The 18535-nt window shown below is 39.6% G+C and overlaps 1 protein-coding gene across 1 annotated transcript in view; it reads left to right on the forward strand.

The window, feature by feature from the left end:
• UNC5D (unc-5 netrin receptor D) overlaps positions 1 to 18535 on the forward strand; it is a 633424-nt gene that overhangs the window by 13480 nt on the left and 601409 nt on the right. The gene's annotated exons all lie outside the window — the stretch shown is intronic.

The following is an 18535-nucleotide window of genomic DNA, read 5'->3' on the forward strand; positions in this document are numbered from 1 at the left end:
ATGGATCTTTATCTTACAGTGAATTTTGCATCTCTGACGGCCACAGTAACTTGCAAAAAACAATCCCTGTAGTTGAACTGGTGCTTATAGACTCCAGTGACTCTGTAATGATTATTCGTGTTGAAGCCACCTTGTTGGGAAAGTGTTAGACATGAAGGGTGTGGAAAACTTCTGATTCTTGGAGATTAGGTGTCAAAATATTCAGGGTTCGGTTATTTTTAGCAGTTATCAGTGAAGGTTCTTCCTGCTAGAAATGATTAGGTTTTAAAGCTGCAAATTCCCAGCCATCACCCAAAGGACCCCCTGCCTGCCCCCCACCTTTTCTTTTTCCAAACTGGTAGAAACTCTGACCTCTGTGATATTGTCACCCAGGTTAAGTGAAAATATGACAGAGAAGTGCTTTGAATGTGTATGCCTACTAGCTTTAACGTTTGAAATTGATATTTAATATTTAAGCAGTTTCATTGAAATATAGTAGATTGAAAAATGAGTGCCAAATGTTGAACGTCACCTCTGTTTAGAGAGATATGTATGTGTGTAATTTAAATTTTGAAGAGAAAATTTAATTTTCATGTTCTCAATCAGCTGATGCCAAGACCTCCATCTCAGAAAAATTTACGTAGCATCTCGGGGGAGAGGATCCACTGATACTGTTTTTAAGTTCCTCAGGTGAGACTCAGTTTGAGAACCAAAGATTGAGAGCCACTAGTTTAATGGGTGCGTTGATTGCGAGCAAATGTAGAAACTGATCCTGTTTTTGTTTTTCCTTTGAGATTTAGAGAAGATATTTGACAATCCTGGTCATAGCAAAGTGTAAGGGATTAAGGTGGCCACCCAGGTTTCTCCTCCCCATTAAATTAAGCCTTAGATTTTCATGTTGGATCACAAATAACTTGGATGACTGGCATTGGATAATGGTACTCAGCATTTCAGTCTTTAGGAAGTTGCCTCTTCCTGCTAGGATGGAGGAACCGAGGTATTGATCAAAAGGATGTGATTAAATAAGAAACATAATATAATAAAGGAACAGAGTTTTAAGAACTCAGGGTTGGAGGTTGCACCATATGTTTCCCTTCCGACAAAAGCTCAAGGCCCACAAATGGAGAGTCCTACTAGCGCTCATCTAACGTCTCCTAGGTCCAGGATATAAGTGATAAGTGATCACATTTATAAGTGGGTTTATATCTTTGTGCTCATCGTGGTGTTGGATGAAGGCAGCATAGTCCCTCTTACAGTGCTGGGCTGGCCCCATTGGCACCATTGTTGTTGACGGAGTTGGGTGGGAACAGCTGGTACCTCTTTGCCAATTTAGGAACTATGACATAGCAATTCTTTCTAAAGCAAGTGTTTCTTAAAGTTCTATCCTTCTTTGTGAAATCAAATAATTTTGTGACCAATTGTTGCACATGAGTTTAGTTCAAAGAATCAAAATGGGTATCTGTGCACTTCACTACCATATTGATAGAACGTTATCAACCCTTGACTCATCTCTGTGTTTCTCCTTTATTCTCATCCTGCTGGTTCTCCTTCAGAAATAATATTACTTGAATTTTGTGCTTATCATTTCCTGGTCTTTAAAACTATTTTAAACAAATATGTAGGTACTCCTAAACAGAGTTTACTTTTGCTTCTTTTTGACGTATATTACAGTCTTCAGCAATTATTTTTTTCACCCAGTATTAGTTTTCAGCTATGTTATATTGAATCACTTCCCTCCTTTACAATATTTGGTGCTGTGACTGAACCATAATTGACTTATTTATTTTACTCTCAGTGATATTTGGCTTGTTTTCAGGTTTTTTTTTTCTATTATGAAAAGTGCTACTAGGATAATTCATGTACATGTCTAATGGTACCCACTTTTCAAGTGTTTCTCATCTGAGAGTAAATGAATAAGACCCAGAGCATGAATATGTTAGAATTTCCAGATAAGCCAAAGCATTTTTCAAAGATGAGTTCTCATCACATCAGCCAATAGCTAATATTTCCAGGCCTAGAGATTTCTGCTAATTTAGTGGGTATAATATGATTATCTCTGAATGGACTTAATTTCCATATCCCTGATTACTAATGAAGTTAAACATTGTTTCATTTATTTCATTGCCATTTATATTTCTTCTATAAACACCTACTCAAGTCTTTTGCTCATTTTTTCTATTTGTCTTAATGAATTATAGGAGTTTTAAATGCACATATGTGTGTGTGTGTGTGTACGTACTAAGTCACTTCACTTTTGTCCAACTCTCTGTGACTCCATGGACTATAGCCCGCCAGGCTCCTCTGTCTGTGGGGATTCTCCAGGCCAGAAGACTGGAGTGGTTGCCATACCCTCCTCCAGGGGATCTTCCTGACCCAGGGATCGAACCCACGTTCTCCTGCACTGGCAGGTGAGTTCTTTACCACTAGCGCCACCTGGGAAGCCTGTGTGTGTGTGTGTATGTGTGTGTGTGTATTTTAATAAGCTTTAATATGTTATATGTGGTTGGAATTTCTTCCCGTTTTTTTAACTCAACGGTATTTTCTGATGACTTGAATTTTGAATGTTCTTATGAACTCAGGTTTTAATTTTATGGTAATCAGTGTTGTCAGTCGTTTTATGCTCTTTTGTATCATGTTTAGGAAATCCTTCCTGAAACTCATGAAGCATATTCTTCTATAGTCTAAAATTTTATATTTTGGTCTTTCATATTTATGCCTTAATCCATCCAGAATAGATTTTTTTTCTGTGTAGAGTTTGAGTTAGGGATTTAATTTCATTCTTTCATGTGAATAACCAGTTGTCACAGAACCATTGATTGAGGGGGGTCTCCCTCCTTTTTCTAATGATCTGTAGTGCCATCTTTGTAATGTATGAAAGTTTCATAGATGCTCGGGGAGTTTTTTAGTCTGGGGTTAAGTGTTCTTCCAAGAACCTTGCTGGTTTCATTTCCCATTGCCCTTTCATGCACCTCCTCCTCATCCAGGCTCCATGCTGTGCTTCAAAATTGTCTTATCATTTCCTTTGTCTTGTGCATTTTCTCCTTTTCTTATGTCTCACATCCTGCCTCATGCTGCTGTTTTTAGGTATATTTATTTCTCTTTTGCTTCACATTGTGTATCAGTGTTTGAAAGCAGGCTTTGTTTTGTTCATCTTTGATACTTGTGAGCAGAAGCTGGTGTCTTTTACTGAATAGCTATTTGATAAATTGTTGATCTAAATTGTATCTTAGAAATTATCCAACCAGTCTCATTTTATTTGCCCACCTACAATCACATTTGCAGCCTTTAAATGCAGTGCCCAAGGTCATAGAGCTTGGTTGGTCCCTGACTTTTTCCCTTGAGCTTATTCTAGAACACCTTTCATTATCAGTTCTGTTAGCACAGGGGAGACTGGTGGGCTGCCATCTGTGGGGTCACACAGAGTCGGACACGACTGAAGTGACTTAGCAGCAGCAGCAGCAGCAAAGAACTAAAGTATCAGACACTGTCCAGAAATAGGAATTAATCCTGAAAATCCTGGAAAACCAACACACTTGGTAGGTCCATGATCCTTTGGCTTGTTGAGTCAGTTTTGGACAGTGATGTTCACACCACATCCAAATATTGAGCATTTCCCAAACATGCTGTACTGGCTCCCATCTCTGGGCCCTTGTTCAACAGAACTCTTTTTATAGACCACTGTCCACGAGTCTTCTGTACTCCTAGAGATTAATTTCTTGTTGAATGCTCTATTTCCATACTTTGACATCACTTCTGTTCCTCTACCAGTCAGACAGTATTTTAATTTATTTTTTTATTAAAAAAATTTTTTTTCTTGATTTTTGTCTCCTTAGAGGTGAAAGGCAATTTACTATTCTACCGTGTCTCCTCAGAACCTAACCTAGGGCTGTGTCTGCTCTAAGTTAGGGTTTTTTATATATAATTTTTTTTTAAGTTTGTTTATTTTTGGCTGAGCTGGGTCTTCTTTGCTGTGTGGGTTTTTCTCTAGTTACAGCAAGCAGACATTCCTCTCTAGGTGCCGTCTGCAGTATTCACATTATGGAGCAAAGGCTCTAGGGAGCATGGGATTCCATAGTTGCAGCTCCGGGGCTCCAGCACAGGCTTAATCGTTGTGGCCCACGGGCTTAGTTTGTCCTTGGCACGTGGGATCTTCCAGGATCAGGGATTAAACCCCGAGGCCCCTGCATTGGCAGGTGGATTCTTTACCACTGAGCCACCAGGGAAGCCTTTAAGTTAGGTTTTTAAGATTCTCTATATGCAAAAACCAAACAAGCCAAAAACAAACAAATGAAAAGCCCACAAAACCTTCAAGTAAGCTTATAAATATGTCCTATTATTCCACGTTTAGATGGGTAATTTGGGTGAAATCAAATTTTATTTAATTCACCTATTTAATGCTGGGAACTTCTGAGTAGGAGAACATCCAGAAATGGAGTCAGGGGGCTAGCAGGGGCTGACAGAGGGTGTTTAGGAGCTGACACACTCTTCTCCACCCTTTTAGTCACATGTGGGCTGCATGGTTAGAGCAACACAACTAATGAGGCTGGAGAGCTTTATTTGTGCCTATTCCAAGTAGCTTTTTTAGGTGAAAAAAAATTTTTTTTTCTGACTTAGGAGGATGTTCTGTGCTCTTTGTAAGAAGTTTGAAAATATGGGAAGGTACTAAAGAGGGCAGAAATCCCCAACAGAGCATTCAAAAATGGCCACCTTACAGGAGTTCTTATGGTGCCTCTGGTTGTTGGCAGATCTCTACTGGTCCCCCCTGTTCTTCATCTTTTGGAAGGAGCATGTTACCTAATTATTAAACCGGACACATTAGTTCAACTCTCCTTGTCTTCTCAGAAAGTTCACATTGTCGTGGCAGACTTGGTGCCTCCTTGCTGTGTCTTGCGTGCTTTGGATAATGTGAAATGATCACGTTGTTATCTTTTCTACAGCTGACCAGAGCTAGTGTACATATCCTTTGTTTTGCCCAAGATCATGAGTAGCAACTTCTTTAGAAGAGTTACACAGTAGGGCTTCATGTTAACTGAACCAAGATGTACACTTATTTTTTTATCTCTTGAGTATGAGAAAGGCAAAGTGATTGAAGTACTCCTTTGACATTCAGAACAGAATTCAGAAAAATTTTTTAAACTCTTCAAGACAGCTTTGAAGGATGGTTTTCTTATTCCCAGTATGTTACCGTATACTGGTTTTATCTCGGCATCAGAATGAATCAAACTTTGGCCAGTATGAGTTCTGACTACTGTACACTTGGACAGATAGGGATACATTTATTAGAATATTTATTGTTCTTGTGTGGTTGGGGACTATCTCAGTTGTGGTAAAGTCTTATCTCGAGGTAGCCAAGAGCAGTGATCACATTACATATGCTCAAATTATATTCTGTGTTGTTTTATTTCTTGGAGTTGAATAGGAATTTTCCTAGGCAAAGTTAATTAAGATTAGAGCAATTAGTCATTGCCAGGTCTCCTTCCCACCTTCTTATGCTAATTTATTAATAAAATGCATGTGAAGTAATTAAGATGTAGAAAATGAAAATCAGAAGACCATATATTTTGGCATAGCATGATGTAACATATTCTCACTTCATCCATCTCTCCATCACCACCCTCCCTCATAGCCAAACTACTTACCTCCAGAGTGCAAACATCAACAGTTCCTCACCTATTGAAGTGTTTCCTCTATTTGTGTGTATATACGTAATGACATCAGAGTTCTGTAGCTGGTAGTGGTTTTGTAGTGAGTTGAATGTCTGTTTCCTCATTTGATACCTGCTGACAGGGGCAGTTTGGTTTCTGAATCTTTGAATACTTGTTTGGCCTATTTTAGTAATTCAAGGAATATGTGGAGTAGAATGGAGGAATCATTAGCACCACAATGAGTATTTGTGTGTTAGCTGAGCTCTGACTTGATAATTATATGTTAATGTGAATGTTTGCACTGTGTCACCCGTCACACTAGAGGCTTCACATATATGTGCTTTAATTCCTGCAACAACCTGTGAAGGTAGGCATTATTATCTGCTTTACAAATAAGGAAATTAAAAGTCAAGTATACTTATAGAAGTCCATACTACTGATAAGTATGAGCGTAGGGATTTGACACAATCAGCTTTGCTCCGACACATGCATTCTTTCCTGCTATCATATCAGGATGCCTTCTAATTTTGACGTGTGTGTATGTCATATATAATATAATGGAATATTACTCAGCCACAAAAAAGAGTGAAATGATGCCCTTTGTTGCAACATGGATATACCTGGAGATTTTCATACTAAGTGAAGTCAGAGAGAAAGAGAAATATTAGGTAATATCACTTATATGTGGAATCTATAAAATAATACAGATGAATCTGTATGCAAAACAGAAACACTAACTAAGAATACAAATTTATGTTTACCGAAGGAGAAAGGCAGAGGGGAGGGATACATTAGGAGTATGAAATTAACAGATGCAAACTACTATATATAAAATAGATAAGCAGCAAGGATTTGTTGTATAGCATAGGGAACTATGTTCAATATCTTAACAACCTATAATGAAAAATAATCTGAAAAGAGAAACTGAATATATTTTGCTGTATACCTGAAACGGACACGATATTGTAGAAGTCCTATGTGAGTAGTGTGAGAAATACAATTTGTATCCTCCAAACTAAGTTTTTGTCATTCTAATACATGAAAGTAAATTTAAATTTTAAAAAATGCCCTCTAACTTTGTCATGAAGATTCTCATGCGTGTCCAGGCTTCTTTGGATATAATACTCCTTTCGGAGCCAGCTATGGTTGGGTTTCCAAAGTAGCTTTCCCGAATTACTGTGCTCTCCATATGACATCAACATAGTATGGTACATCAGTTGTACTTCAATAAATAACAGTGACAAAGAGCTTTCCCAGCCCCCTTCTTAGTCCCCAGGTATGGTAGAGGTTCCCTAAGAAAACATGTGTTGAAACCCAGCTTCTTGATTCTGTCTTTGGCTCCTGTCTCTGCTCAGAGCAGTTTATCAATTACAATTTTTCCTAATGTGTAAGTGTCCTTGAATGTCAGTCTTGTTTTCCCCTTTGACAGTTTAGGCAGTGAGCATGGATGTGACAGTGTCTGGCTCTCTGGGCCTGGCAGGATGACAAGCCCATTTTGCTGGTCTTATACTGGGGGAGACTGGACCCAATCTCCGTGCCATCCTCAGGGCCTGTCTGTGCTTCATGTACATCCAAAAGAAGATTGCAACAGTAAGCCCCCTGCCATGGATATGGTATTATGTATGGCTGACCTTGCTTTGGGCAAAGAATATGCTTGCGTTGATGTACAAACTAATAATAGTTGGCAATAGTAATTATAGGCCAAATGATTACCTCAGGTAGAATTAGCAACCTGCATTTTAACAGGACTTTCATTGCCTGAAATTCACTAATAGAATTAACCCCATTGGTGGGTACAGGGAATTCACATGTATTTAACACATCCGTGCATTGTGCTATCCAGATTATGGGACCTTTTAATTTTAGTTCTCAAAGGGAAGAAGCTAAGATTACAGAGAAGGAAATAAAATTGGAAGGTATTAGCTAGATTTTCCTGGGTCATTACAGGTTCTAAGTGACGCATCTGAATATTAAAATAAAAAAATCTCTTCCAAAAAACATTTATTGAGTATATTTAAGGTTCCCTGGTGGCTCAGACAGTAAAGAATCTCCCTGCAATGCAGGAGACCCGGGTTCGATCCCAGGGTTGGGAAGATAGCCTGGAGAAGGAAATGGCAACCCACTCCAGTATTCTTGCTTGGAGAATCCTGCGGACAGAGGAACCTGGCCAACTACAGTCCATGGGGTTGCAAAGAGTCAGACACGACTGAGTGACTAACATACAAGGTGTATAGATATTGTTTTTGAAAGAGGCAACGAAGAATATACTTATAAAGCCCAGTCTCTACAATCAGACTGAGTTAGAATTTAGTTTTTAGCACTCATCAGCTGTGTGACCATAGGAAAATTAATTAACCTTTCTGTATGCTGTCTCCTCATCTGTAAAATGGAGATAAGTAATAGTATCTGCTACTTAGGGATATTGTGAGGATTAATTAAATTCACACATGCAAAGTACTTACAATTCTCATATGTAATATTTTATCTATATTCATCACTGTTACTTCCATACTGAATCACTGTGCAAGAGACTGGGATCTAGAAATAAAAGCTACCGTACCTGCCATCGAGGATCTTCGAGCCGAGTGAGGGAGATGCTGGAATCCACTCTACAAGGCATTGTGGGAAATTCAGGGAGGGAGTAGAACTTGGAACATGGGGTTTACTCCAGGGAAGTGTTAACCAGGCCAGCTAAGTGATGAATTTTGGGAAGGAAGGTTTGGGAGATAGAGGACATTCAAGGCAGCACAAATCAGGACAAGATGCCTCCCCTCTAAGAAATGACTTCCTCTACTTACCCCCAGCTGGCCAGGCATCTGACAAATAGGAAACGTTATATTCCATGGAGAAATAAACATACAGATGTCCTTGGAAGAGGATTCTGTTGACTCGTTCTAAGGTGTTAAGTCCTAAAATCCCATCCTCTTTATAAAGTAGTTTCTAATAGAGAAGTAGCAAGGGCAGACGGAAGCTGCAGCCATCCTTTCAAGACGTGACTTCTGACGGGAAGGAGAAGGCTCACACCGAGGAGGACCAGCCCCCAGGGAAGGGAGAGCCCGTGTTTGGTGGTGCTGGCTGGTGATCGGGATGGGAGAGGTCGGGAGTGGACCTTGGTTTTACGCACGTGACAGTATGGTCCAGGGTGGAAAGTAACGCAGGCTAGACGCTAATCCTCATCGTAGCTTGGAAAAGAGTTGATTCCACGAGAAGCAGACCCCACAGACGTTTGAGAGCGGCCGATACCTCGTTTTGTTTTCCAGCCACGGACTTCAGGGGGCTATATATATATATCACTCTAGATGCTGTAACTACTCCCCATCATATGGCTGGTTCATTTTTACCTTTTCCAAGTGAACACTTTAGGCAGACTGATTTACTTTTTTTCCTCCTCTCTGAAATAGAGAAGTGCTCTTTAGCACTTTTACCCTTTGAAAATATAAAATCACTCAAGGGCTTTCATATTTTCAAAGGGCAGAAGCAACTTTAGTGAGAGAGAAGAGTGCAAAAAGCCGACTGATCTTTTTTTTTAAGTGCTATAATGAAAACATGTATAAGACATATCCTCCAGGCCTCTGTGTAAAAGAGGTGACCGAGGTAAAGAGAGGGAGAGGGCAGAGATGGCCGCAGATCTGCAGAGTGAGGTGGCTTTCTCTGTGGCTGGGATTTTATTCTTTTCCTTTTTAACTTACTGGGGACGAAACAATCCTTACCATTTTCCCCAAAGCATGTGCTAAGATCTGCCTAAGTGGTAGCCCTCCATATTTGGCCTTTGAGCCTGCACCCTGGAAGTGAAAGTGTGGAGTCCCAACCACTGGGCTGCCAAGGAAGTCTTCAGCCCTCCATATTTTATTTTTTAATATTTTTTTCATATGGACCATTTTTAAAGTCTTTATTGAATTTGTTACAGTATTGTTTCTGGTTTTTCTGTTCATTTTCTTTGGCACTGAGGCATGTAGGATCATAGCTCCCAGACCAGGGGTCGAACCCACGCCTCCTGCAAAATCCTAACCACTACCACCACCATGGAAGTCGTTGCCTTCCATATTTTAATTGAGAAAATGATGGCCTCCTTCTTTGACATGGATTTGCCAAATCTCAGACCCCTGAGGATGAAATCATAACCATCAGGAACTTCACTGTGTTATTCCTGAGTGAGTTTTGCCTTCGGCGTGACAGCTATAGTTAATGTCTCCTCGAAGATGCAGAGAGAGCAGTTTACCTGTCAGGTAAGAAACAAATAACAGAGCTACCAGCCAGGGCCATTATCTTAGCACTGCGCCACCCCTGCGCACGGCAGACACCTCTGGAGCGGTCCATCATTCAAAAGGGCCACATTTTACCCAATGAGGTGCTTACTACGAACCACTATAGAAATGATCTACTAACTCCAGCTTCATTGGCAGTCCTGGATGAGGGCATTCTGTGTCTCTTTACCTCCTCCCCGAATCACAGCAGAGTATTATCTGCAGGCAGGATTTTACTTATGTTTAATATTAAATGTAAACATCAACAATGTCATAAGGCATTCCTGGCAGGTATGATTCTTCAATGCTGTGTGCCAGAAATGGGGTCCTCTGTTGGGGACCCCAGGGATTACAGCATTAACCAGCAGGCCCTAGAATTGTCGCAGACTTTGTTCTAAGAAAGACATCCAGGACACTGCTGGCTCTTTCCAGGTTGAGTTGGGTTGGAGTCTGTGCATGCGTGCTAAGTTGCATCAGTCGTGTCCGACTCTTTGTGACCCTGTGGGCTGTAGCCTGCCAGGCTCCTCTGACCATGGGATTCTCCAGGCAAGAATACTGGAGTGGGTTGCCATTCCCTTCTCCAGGATTGGAGTTTACTGGAGTTTAAAGCCAATGAAGGATACATTTGCCATTTCAGTGACTCAAGGGTATTATGGTGACTTTTTTTCCTTTTATTAAGGCAGCCTGCACTGCTGAGTTCTGGAGACAGGGGGGATCTTCTGAGCAGTAGAGTCCCACTCTTCCCTGGCTTTATAGCAGAAAAGTGATTTAATTGTGAAACCATGTAAGAGTTTTATGATGTTACCTTAGAGAGACTTGCCCATCAAAAGGCAACTTAAAATTCATGCACAGTAGCCACTGTGAAGAAATACCTAAGACTCATAAATAAAACAAACCTACCTTAATTTATGGCCAGGACCTTCTCTACCCATTGAGCTATTCAGACCTCTGCACAATTGATGTTTCTTTCTTCCAGTTATTTCAGTAAAAAAATGAACTCTATTTTATGCCGTACAAGCATACTAATAAACCAGTGTTTTGCTGCTTATAAAGGCAAACTGTCACCTGTTAAAATATGTAACTGTCATAGAAAGATAAAAAAGGATCATTTAATAATGATGAACATTGTGCATGTGGCATAAATAGAATCCAAAAGGTAAACAGCAGTTTATTATGCCAGAGCCAGCCAGAGCTATTCCTCAGTGTGGAGGGCTCTCCACTGATCTGTGAGCTCTTTCTTTTAAGGGAAATATAACCTGGCTTAACAGTGATGCCTGTGTATGTATATTTAATGGAAGCTCATTGCTGGTGCAAAATCTGGACTGTTGCTTTCATAATGGAGGAGAAAAAGTGGCTTTCAGGCGTATTTCCTTAATTGATGAGGAAAATCTTAAGTGTTACATTGTTTTCTCGAGCTTGATAATAGGGAATGTTTAGAAGTTTCATTGTTCGAGTAGGTTTGGAAAGGAGGTTGTGTTTAATTAAGCTATTCAGCTGCTTCTCAGTGTTTGAAGCCAAATATATCCTAGCAAGAGTATATCTGATGTGACTAAATAAAGCCAGTGTTAGCAAAAATAGAAGTGGGTTGTAGCTGCCTGGGTTTCTTGATCTCTTTTTATCGACCCATACAAATAATCCGTCCAAGATACAGCATTGAAAACTCTAGATTTCCTTTATGATGTCAGGGGATGATTGTAGCTAGTGGACATTATTAAAGCTGCATCCTTGTACAGTGAATTTTAAGAGGCTCAACTGAAGGGTTCTTTGGTTTTGGTGCAATGAACAAGAAATTGTAATGAAACTTTTAAAAATTAATACATTCTTCAGTCGTAGTCTGTTCCACTTCAGGGAACTAAAAACCAGAAGGGTAACCACAAGAAGAGTTTCTTCTCTTCTGGAGTCATTTCTTCTCCCTGTTTCCAGTTAGCATGTATTTATATTGACTAAAGTCTTGGAAGTGACAATATGGTTGGCTCAATAAATATTGAATGTTTTAAAGATTTGTGTAAATATTTGCCCAACAGACAGCCCTGCCTTCTTAAATATTTGGCCTTTTATGTTAGGTTCAACGTGCAATGATTTAAAAGCTTATTCAACTATTGAACAGAACCATACCAGTTTCAAAAAGTCTTTCCAAGCCCAGTTAAATTGGAAAGCGTTGTATTCAGTGAGTAATAGATTTTCACAAATCAGAGCAGATAAGACTGCACTGAAAGGATTAAGAAGGGCTTCATTGGAAAGCAAGGGTGAACTAGTTTCTGGGATAGGAATGACCATTGCTTTGTGTCCCAGCTCCATACCCAGGGTCCCCTTCATACCAAGATTTCTTGTCCTGGAAAGTTCCCTTCTTAGCAAAATTCTTAAAGTAACTGAGTTGTTTGCCAAAATGACTTACAGACTTACAGCGAAACAATCAATTCATAAATTCAAGTTGGAATCCTGAATATTAGGTCCTAGGGCAAGATTTGGCTACCGTCTCATACACCATAGTCAAATGAATCTTTCAGGATCAGAAATCTGTTTCTTCAACCCTCATTTTTATTATTCTTACCAAATAGACAGCAGTTCTTTTTTGCCTTTATGATAAAGTACAGACTCCTTAATGTGGTAGTTTGGCCTCAGTCTACTCTTTAATAGAGAATTTTTAAAGCCAATTCTTTTTTTGGCCACACTGCTGGCATGTGGGACCGTAGTTCCCTGACCAGGGATTGAACCTCATGCCCCCTGCTGCCCTGCAGTGAAAGCATGGAGTCTTAACCACTGGACCACCAGGGAAGTCCCTCAACTTACTTTTCTAACTTCATGCCTCACCACTGTCCATTGTCTACCTTACTCTTCACGAAAACGTACCATGAGCTTTTCACAGCTCTGTACCTTTGCATATGACTATTTACCAAGATATCCATCTGCCTGACTTCTTTATCAGGCTGTTGAACTCCTACGTAGCTTCAAAGCCCATTTCAAAGATGACCACCACTGGCAATTCTTCTAATAATTCCATTCGGTAGAACAAATCACTCCTCCCTGAAGCCAGTACTTCAGAGAGGGCATTGCCATGAATGGCAATAAGATAGCTTATTTCTGTAAGTTTGTTGACATGTCATAGATACCTAATAAATTGGTATTCTTCTTTGTTATGAATAGTGGACTTTTTCATTCAACGTGGTGGTGATGGAACTCCCTGTCTGTGGTTTTGTATCCGAATAGGATGGGTATATTTAGGCTTTAAAAGAGCATTTGAATGTTAAGCCTTGATCGCCAGATAGTTGGATGTGAGAATACAAACCGAATACATCCTTAGCCTGTTAGCTTTGGGGCTGTCACCTGATTCTCTAGCCTGTAACTGTCTTATTTGACAAATAAGAAATAATAATATTCTTTCCCTCTGAACTGGATGCAAATTCTGAAGTGACAAAAAATTGACAGAAATTTACCTGAAAATGATGTTCACATGTGGGTTTTTTTGGCTCTAATTAATACCAGTATTCATTTTAATACATTTCCTGGAAAAAAAGCTGTGTTTTATTTTTTTGTGATGAAGCTTATGTGGGTTGTCCTTTATTTGGTCCAGGAACAAACATAATCAAAGCAGGTCTTGTGATCTCTAAGATCTGGTGACATTTTGGAGAGTAAAAACATGGGCTCATTTATATTCAGCCACAGAAAATACAGGCCAGATTTACAGCATGACCTGTAGCTTATCAATTCATTGATCTATTTGCTCAGCACTGCAGATGGTATAAGTGCAAATGAATAGAGTGATAAAATTCCTCCACAAGCCTTTGAAATGGAGCTTGCAGTATAATCTCTTGGGCACAGAATATCTTTTTTGGTGAAATGTTGCCAATATAGAGAAAAACAAAGAGAATACTACATAGTGATTATCCCTATGGCTGTACCAAGCAAGCTTCATTAAATATCTACTTTGAATCTAGAAATTAATCTTAAAAATTAAGCTTTTTAAATATATAAACTACAAATTGATTCTTTTGCCCACTCAGCCTATAGGCAGGGCCATCCTGAGATGGAGGAGATAGCATGGAAGAAAGGGGATGACACAGTCCAAAGGGCTTGCCATGATGGTAAGTAATGGTCTGGTTTTCATTCGTCTGCATGGCATGGGAAGATAGCTTGTAAATATTCCTGTGAACAAATATAAACAGTCCTAATAAGACAGGTACAGATGAAATCAGAAGAAAGTGGCAGAGCTGTACTTCCCCAGATCCGAGCACAGATTCCCCGTCATCCAGGTGGGGAGGGAAAACAATAACAGTCATACCAGATTTGACAGAAAGTCAAATCATTTTATAGTGATGTTATTTTGACCACAGTTAATAATAATTCCACCCCTTTTGTGGTATGACTGCTACCTAATCATCAGTTCAGTTCAGTTGCTCAGTCATGTCCAACTCTTTGAGACCCCATGGACTCAGCACGCCAGGCTTCCCTGTCCATCACCAACTCCCAGAGCTGGCTCACATTCATGTCCATCGAGTCAGCGATACCATCCAACCCTCTCATCCTCTGCTGTCTCCTCCTCTTGCCTTCAGTCTTTTCCAGCAGCACGGTCTTTTCAAATGAGTCAGTTTTTCGCATCAGGTGGCCAAAGAATGGAGTTTCAGCTTCAGCATCAGTCCTTCCAATGAATATTCAGGACTGATTTCCTTTAGGATGGACTCGTTGGATCTCCTTGCAGTCCAAGGGACTCTCAAGAGTCTTCTCCAACACCACAGTTCAAAAGCATCAATTTTTTGGCGCTCAGCTTTCTTTATAGTCCAACACACATGTCCATACCTGACTCCTGGAAAAACCATAGCTTTGACTAGACGGACCTTCATAGTATGAAGCTAGTGTGATACCTTATCATATCATACAGTATATTTAAGTATGGAGGTATAATAACTAGTAAGGCATTTAGTGTTACGTCTTTTAAAAAAAAATGTATTGGGATATAGTTGATTTACAATGTGTGTTAGCTCTGGGTGTACAGCAAAGTGAATCAGTTATGCATATACATACATCTGCTCTTTTTCAGATTCTTTCCCCATATAGGTCATTACAGAGTAGTGAGTAGAGTTCCCTGTGCTATACAGCAGGTTATTAGTGATCTATTTTATATATAGTAGTATTTATGTCAATCCCAGTCTCCCAGTTTATCCCTCCACCCTTTCACTTTGGTAACAATGTTTGTTTCTACATCTGTAATTTTATTTCTATTTTGCAGATGAATTAATTTGTACCATTTTTTTTTTTAGATTCCACATATAAGCGCTATCATATGATATTTGTCTTTGACTTCACTGAGTATGACAATCTCTAGGTTCATTCATGTTCCGTTATTTTTTATTTTTTTTAAAGATTCTGTATCCTTTAGAGAAGGATTGACCTGCATTTTCTGATAAAGGGCTAGATATTAACATTTTTAGGCTTTGCCATAGGATTTAGGCCACAGATTCACTACCACAACTACTTTGTTAATGAGAGCAACCAAAGACACCCCATTAATGAGATAAAATTAATATGTAGTGGCTGTGTTCCAATAAAAATTTATTTGTAATAGCAGGTAGCAGGCAGGATTTGACCTGTAGAATGTACTTCACTAACCTCTGTTAGAGATACATTATAGAAAGGCTTCTGGAAATATGATGTCTGGGACTGGCATCAAAATACTCTGGAAGTGTAGGGGAAGTTTATAGAGATATAAATGAAGAAAGTTGGACCATGTGGTGATAATTATTAAAGTTGGATGATACATGAGGGTTAATGATGTATTTCTGACTATATATTTAAATAATAAACCTCCAGAACATTAGGACGGACCTCATTTTTTTCCCTCAGGATGTTTAAAAATTAAGCTTTCCTCCAGTAACTTAAAAAATTTCGCTATTTTGGATGATAAATGCTCAGAAGCTTATTTCAGGTTTCTTGAGACCAGAAGATAGTTTGCCATATACCATTGGATGAGAAGTTTATTTCTTTTTCCTTGGTACAGATGGCCAAAATAATGTGCTCCAAAGATTACAACATTCAATTGAAATGCATTCCTTTGTTGGCAAGAACTGTTGTAAAACAGATCGTAAATACACTGAAGACTTGAAGGAACAAATATTAAAAGACACTAGACCACATGGGAAGCTGGCCAAAGAGTTAGATAAAAGTACAGAAACTTCAACATCTTAGAGCTAATGTTTGTTAGACCGTACTCCAGTAGTGAGATATAGAAAGACCTATGTCAGTTCCTCTTATTGTATAATGAACTTCACCGAATTGAGTGACTTAAGACCACTGCCATTTTATTATGCTCTGGATTTTGTGGGTCGGGAATTCAGTAGGGTTCATAGGGTGGCTTGTCCTCTACTGAAAGATGTCTGGGGCTTTGGCAGGGAAGGCTTGAATGCCTGGAAATGAAGGGACTGGTTAGGACTGGAATCACTTGGTACTTGGTATTTATGTAGTCTCTGAGTATTTGAGCTTACCACAGCATGGCAGCTAGATTTTTTTTTTTTTTGGACTCACAATAAATTTTTATTTTTATTTACTTATTTATTTTTGTCCATAGCACGTGGCATGTGGGATCTTAGTTCCCTGACCAGGGATTCAACCTGCACACCCTGCTTTGGAAGCATGGAATTTTAACCACTGGCCTGCCAGGGAAGTAGCTAGATGCTGAAAGGTAGCATCCTACACGGGGCATCTGGAGAGTGAATGTTCCAAGGTAACAGACAGAAGACAGGCTCTCATGACCTAATCTCAGAAATCGCTTCTGTCATTGTGGATGGAAGCCATCAGAAGCCCACCTAAATTAAAAAGCAGGGGCATAGACCCACGTCTAGATGGGAAGTGTCAAGGTATTAGGGGTCATGTATTAATATAAAACTGGTTTCCCACGTGGTGCTAGTGGTAAAGAACCAGCCTGAGCCTTGGGTTTGATTCTTAGGTCTGGAAGATGCCTTCGAGGAGGGCACAGCAACCCACTCTGGTATTCTTGCCTGGAGAATCCGTGGACAGAGGAGCCTGGCGGGCTATAGTCCATGAACTCACAGAGTCAGACACGAATGAAGGGATTGAGCACACACACAGAAACTTTATGAATTTGCTGATTCTGGTTCTGGCAATATTGAGTTCCTTTTTGCCTTTTTCTTATGAATAACCTTAATAGCAACAACAGCAATAATAATATAACAGACTGTTGTACTTAATTCGTTATTATGATCCATTGATAGACTGTGTAATTGTCCTTAGGGGAGTGGTTGGTGTGATTTAGTATATTCTTCAAATTAAAAGTAAAACCTGTGTCCTGTCAGATCTTAAATTATAAGATCTAAGACAGAGCTGCACTGTTCATTTATATTTTTATGAACCTCTTAGCTTTGTACAAGTCTCCAGCAGACACCTGCTTCATGGCCATTTAAAACAGTGGCTCATAACATACAGTAAATTTATAGGCAGTCATTTCTTGCAGTTGCCAACTTATGGTACTGTACTTGTGACTGCAATAAAAAAAAAATCACTATTTATTTCTTTAACTTTTAACATAGAAATGTGCCCCTAAGGTACGTTGTGGAGATACTACTGTGTCGCTGAGGATGGCCTCCTGCCATTTCTCATCAGTAGTACACATCTGTTTGGGTGAGCTTTGTTTGTAAAATACACAAATGTCGTAATAAACACCAGTGATCTCATTTAAATTTTATTGTAGTATAGTCGATTTACAGTGTTGTTAGTTTCAAGTGTACAGCAAAGTGATTGATTTATACACATACATATTCTTTTTCAGATTCCTTTCCCATATTGGTTATTACAGAATACTGAGTAGAGTTCCCTGTGCTCTACAGTAGCTTCTTCTTGATTAACTATTTTATATATAGTAGAGACACCCCTGGTGTTTTAAGAGATTCATGAATTCTGAACTGTACTTATAGGAAAGTCACTGATCCTAAAGAGGGTGCGAGAGCTGGGTTTCAGATTCTCTTATTTAAATACATGTATTGCTGCTGCTAAGGCGCTTCAGTCGTGTCCGACTCTGTGCGACCCCATTGACGGCAGCCCAGCAGGCTCCCCCGTCCCTGGGATTCTCCAGGCAAGAACACTGGAGTGGGTTGCCATTTCCTTCTCCAATGCATGAAAGTGAAAATTGAAAGTGAAGTCGCTCAGTCTTGTCTGACTCTTCGTGATCCCGTGGACTGCAGCCTACAAGGCTCCTCCGTCCATGGGATTTTCCAGGCAAGAGTACTGGAGTGGGGTGCCATTCCCTTCTCCAATACATGTATCAGATTGCTCTAATTTTCTAGGTGCTTCTCTAGGTTTTGAGATAGACAGACAGGTTTCTCCTCCCATGGGATTTCCCTTTGCCTGAATATGCTTAAAATGAGTTACAACTCTAAGGATAGCTTTTTGCAAGCTTTCGTGTCTTCCTCTTTGACTTAGATAAAGATGAAAGCTCTTTTCAGCTGCATTGTTCAGTGTGGCCGTAGTTAGGTTTAGTATATGGTCAGTCTACCCACCACTTAATTAAAAGTCCAGAACTCACAGCAGTGGTGGAGAGGAGTTATGGCTCTACTGTTCTTGGAATTGTTGGATTCTCAACAAAGAAGTGATGTTGAATTGCTGAGTATTTGTATAGCCCCAAACAAAACTGAAAATGATGTTTTTAAAAAATAAGTGTTG

This window comes from Oryx dammah, unplaced genomic scaffold (genome assembly GCF_014754425.2).
Source record: "Oryx dammah isolate SB20612 unplaced genomic scaffold, SCBI_Odam_1.1 HiC_scaffold_7, whole genome shotgun sequence".
NCBI lineage: Eukaryota > Metazoa > Chordata > Mammalia > Artiodactyla > Bovidae > Oryx > Oryx dammah.